This window comes from Hibiscus syriacus, unplaced genomic scaffold (genome assembly GCF_006381635.1).
Source record: "Hibiscus syriacus cultivar Baekdansim isolate YM2019G1 unplaced genomic scaffold, ASM638163v2 tig00112407_pilon, whole genome shotgun sequence".
In the NCBI taxonomy this organism is placed as follows: Eukaryota; Viridiplantae; Streptophyta; class Magnoliopsida; order Malvales; family Malvaceae; genus Hibiscus; species Hibiscus syriacus.
The window spans coordinates 553715-558978 of record NW_024063324.1 but is presented as its reverse complement, the minus strand read 5'-3'; the positions used below and the strand labels follow the sequence as shown (position 1 = coordinate 558978).

At 28.6% G+C, this 5264-nt stretch overlaps 1 pseudogene; it reads right to left on the bottom strand.

The window, feature by feature from the left end:
- Positions 1-3812: 3812 nt before the first annotated feature.
- Positions 3813-4335, bottom strand: LOC120179170 (annotated as a pseudogene).
- Positions 4336-5264: the final 929 nt, after the last annotated feature.

The following is a 5264-nucleotide window of genomic DNA, read 5'->3' as shown; positions in this document are numbered from 1 at the left end:
AAGCATTATATGGGGGCACTCAATCATCCATATAAACATATAAATTCATACAAAGAATAAAATTGCATGAAGTTAAAACTTGTTACCACTTGAATTAAGGTTGATTTCTTAGGTCTCCCTTTATTCAAGTGTCATTACTTAGTGTGACTAGAGTCTACAAGAGACACTTCCTTGATTTTTGGTACCATATTGCTTTGGGTCCTTGATTGTTAGCTTTAATGGCTCTAGTTCCCTTAGGAACTCATACTTGTCTTATTCATAATTGTTTCTTTTTTTTATAGGACAAATATTAGAATTATAACTATGATAATGACAATATGAACGTTTTACCATTATTGCCCTTGATGAATTATTAGAAATAATTTATTTTTCTTTTATTAAGATATCAAGCTTAATTTTTAAATAAAAATTTACTTTTCAATTTTTTTATTTTTGAACTTTGAAAGCTCCAAATCCTTTTTCAAAATTTCATTTTTTTCTTTCAAAATCAAATATAATTCTCAAAAGATAATTATTTTCATTTTTAAATTTAGAAATTATTTTATTATATTTGAAATTAATGGTCTCAAATTCCAAAATTTATTCATCATAAGCATCTTATAACTCATCAAAAGAATATGAATGAATTCATTTGAGTTAGAAGATACCTTTGAATCTTCTTGGACGTCCATAAGGCAAAGGTTGGTTAATTCATCATCTTCATCATCAGTGATGTCCTCATCACTCCAAGTAGTAACAAAAACCTTCTTCTTTGGCTTACTTGATCCTTTCTTCTTCAACTGGGGATAATCATACTTCACATGTCCCAGTTTTGGCAATTGTACCATATGATGAGATCATTCTCCTTCTTCGATTCATGTTTTGTCTCATTATCTTTGGAAGACATGAATCGTTTGAATCTCTTGAAAAGCTTAGTCATCTCTTCATCTTCTTCTTCATCCTCTTCATTGGTATTGTATCCTTTGTGTGTAGAGTATCTTAAAGCAACACCAACTTGCTTTTTGTCTTCTTTCTTCTCTTCTTTCATTTCTTCTTCTTGCCTCTCTTATTTTACCATCAACTCATCGATGATCAATAAACCACACTACAAGAAATTTCAATTTTTTCAATAAAATTATTTATCACTAAAAGTATTAAATTTATCATGATATATTTATTCTGATCAATTTTATTTGTTACCATATTTGTTAGAACAACCTTGTCATGTAAAGTATATTGTGACAAAATTGTGTTCGTTACCATATTATAGTATTTATTGTAACAATGAAATTTCATTACTATAATTAACTTATCACAATAAATATTTGTCACAATCAATTAATCATTTCGTCACGAGAAATACATTTTGTCATAACTAACTTATATTTAAACATCAAATATAAAGGGTTTTTGTGACGAAAATACATAAGGCAACGAAAATTATTTTGTCGTAGTTACTATTTCGTCACTAAATTGAACTTACAGAGACAAAATATTTGTTAAAATAAAATAATTATTTTATCACAAAAAGTAAATTTCATCACAGATAAGTTAAATTATAACATTAAACAAAAAATGTTTTCGTTACAAAAAGACATATTACAACAAAATTTATTTTTTCACTACTTTTATTTCGTCACTAAATATTTTTTTATAATTTTTTACTGTGACTAAATAATTTTGTTATAATTTGTTATTGTGAAAATTTATTATTTGTCACAATTTTTTATAATGAGAAATTAATATTTATTATAAATTGTTATTTTGATTAAATAAATTTGTCAAAAGTTGTTATTTTGAGAAAATTTTGTAACGAAATAAATTTAACATAAATTTTTATCTTGACTAAATTTAATATGTTATTGTGACTAAATAAATTTGTTATAATTGATTATTGTGAAAAAAATACTATTTGTCATAACTTTTTATATTGAAAAATTAATATTTATTATAATTTGTTACTATAACTATTAAAAATTGTCATAATTTGTTACTTTGATAAAATATTTTGTCTAAATAAATTATCATAAATTATCTTTCTTGCAGGTCACAAATACCGATATAGGGTATCATTGCAGGTTACAAATACCGATATAGGGTATCATCTGAAACAATAGCAAATTGTTCCCTGTCATCACCTATATTTCTCTTATTTGATCTATTCTCAAAAAATTCAGATTGAGAATGAGCTCGCTTCCCATAGCCATTCCTCTGACCCGCCATTTTTATAAGCAAATGTTTCCTGGCAATTATAAAACTTTTCAAAAATTTACAAACCACCCAAAATGTAAAGCACCAGCACAAAAGCTAAACAACAGACCAAATCAAAAGGTAAGGTGGGCATATTTTCATTTTTCAATCATCAAAGCATAAATCAGATGACAATAAATTTCCATTTGATTGTTGGTTTTACAACTTCTTGCTTATACAAACAAAAAGAACAAAAGAGGCGTCTAGATACAGAAACGAAAACATTTTTTTAGACGGGAATTTTGTGAGGGTTAATCTTATTTTCATGACAAGTCCAACTCCGTGAATCAAAGCCCCCAAAATCATACCATACATATCTCGCACACAGTCCAACTATAAAAAGGGAAGGACTTCAACTAAATGATGGCACTAGTTAAACTGCTGCATTAAACTGAAAACTAAAGCCAAACACTACATAGACCACTAGTGAAAATGAATTAACTAAAGGCAGAAGCACAGATTAGGCACTGGTTTTAATCGATCCCAGTCATCCACGCCTTCCCTCCACTGACCAGCTTTGCTCGAATGGAACACGTACAAACAACTGTCCATGAAGGGTAACAACAAATAAATGAAGTATACATGCTAAAGGTTAAAATGCAACTTGGCATAATTACAAGCACTGGAAATAGAATAAATCCCGGACACACAGGATTAAAATGAAAAGCTTCAGATTGACGTGCTGAATTTATAAATAGTACGAAAAACAAACAAACAGACAAGATGAATTCAAATGAAACATACAAAAATTTAGAGGCCAAAATTTGAAACCTGAAAACCGTTTGTTTCAGCATTAACATAAGCAGAAGTAACGCATCACTATTAACATCTTTGTCAGTATGACAATGAATTCTTGCGTGTCATCTTAATTAAACATTCAAGACACCAATCAATCGCAATACAGGCCATACGTTTCCAAAACAACAAACCAAAAGTAACACATCATATTGACTAGACAAAAAAAAACATAACCAAAAGTAACACATCATATTAGGTAAGAACTTAGATATGTAAGTAAATAATCACTGTGTAAGAAAGACAAGTTCATACAAGATTAGCAAATCAAAAGCTTCACTTTACATCATTTAGAGAAATATATTAAAATCAAGCCCTAATAATCTAAGTATGATGTTCAATCACAATATCCAAATAGGTATATAAGCCAAAAAGTTAAAAAAAACTTCAAAGGAAATGATCAAGTAATAACACCCAACAAGTAGCTCCATTTTTATAATACAATAATCCTACTTAACACAATCTGAACAATATCCTACGCATGCCCTTAATGACAAAGAAGACGAAATATACCTAGCCCTAACATATCTCACTAATCATTAGCATACTAAGCACATTATACTTAATGTCCCCCTCCTAGAAAAGGTACACTGTAATAAGACAGCCACTTAGTTTCTCACAGTATAAATGTAGACTGAAAGTTCTCCATTCTTTCTTTATGCAACTAACTCACTGGAACATGTATGATTTCTTCTAAGCTTAATATAATTCTCAAGGATAAGCTGCAAAAATCTATAAATTTCTTTCCTGTTCTTTTCCTTCCGCTTGTCATCAACTACAAATTATTCAAATAAATCCCAAATTACTATCTTTAGCAAACCCAAAATCCAAATCTAAGCATTCTTTTTCCAAAAGAAAAAATGAAACACAAACTAAAGGCGAATAGCCCACACGCTGAATACGAATTGCATAATACCTTTAGATTAGGAGCTTCTCAATGGCATCCTTGAGCTGTTGTATTGGAGATTTCAATTGACTTCCTTCATTTGTCGTGAAAGAGCAGGCGATTACAGGTCTTGTCACACCACATGCTCGCCCAAGCGCTTGCTTTGAAGGAACAAATACATAAGGCACATTCTTATCGCTCAGTGTCGGTAGCCATTACAACAAACTCCGATATACCTCTGTTCAAGGTCATAGTAGCTTCATTAGCACCCTTTTTGAGCTACTTGTAGTTAGCAGCTTGTTGAACAAGATCCAGAATGGTGGTGATTAATTGAGCATCGGCTAATGGGTATGCTTTGGGATTCACTGGTTCTCCCGTCATTTTGGTTGAGACAGACGGCTAGCAAAGAGGAAGATTAAAAGAGAGGAGAGGTCAGAGTATTTGCGGGGGAAATAAAATTTAGGGTTTCCTAATGATCTTGGGCTTACCTGGACCCAAATTGGGTATTTGTAATAGCTACAAAAAAAAAACAAAATAATAAATTAAATTAATATTTAATATTTAATAAATATAATAATAAAAAATAAAAAATTAGAATCCCGAAAAAAACGAGTGTCTACAATGCTCAAGCATGCCGGAATCAATTATGCACTAATGGTATACGATAAGAGAAAAAAACTTGATTATACAGTATGTTGCAATTCTTCGAACTGTTAAAATTTATAAAATATTTTTATAATCGTAAGATATTATTTTATTTATTTTTTCGGTTATTAAAAATTAAGAAATAATTATTTTATTATTCGTATATTTTAAAATCATTTTTATTAAAAAAATTAATGTCATTGAGTTAAATGATGATAGTGATAATAACGGTGGTGGTGGCGGCGGTGGTGGTGGTAGTGAAAATGAAGATATGGACTACCAATATGATGAAGAAGAGAAGGAGGAGGATTACTTATAATTTTACATGAGACAATTATTTTATTATAATATATTATTTAGTTTAATTAATTACGATTGTTTGTATGCTTCTAAATGAAATTACTTTTAATTTGTTCAATTATGCATATTGATTTATTCAAATCCTTTACTTGATTAAATTATTTACATAATTATAATTAAGAGAAAAAAAATTTAAACTAGCTTCGTAAAAAATAAATGAAAATTTTGATAATATATTTTGTTACTATATTTTATTTGAAAATGCCATTGAATTATATATATCATAGAAAATTGATTTTTTTGAACATTTTATTTTTATAATAATAATAATTATATTTTCTCATTATAATCAAACTGTATAACTACAAGCATATTTTTTCATAAAAAACTAAAATCATTTATTAATTAA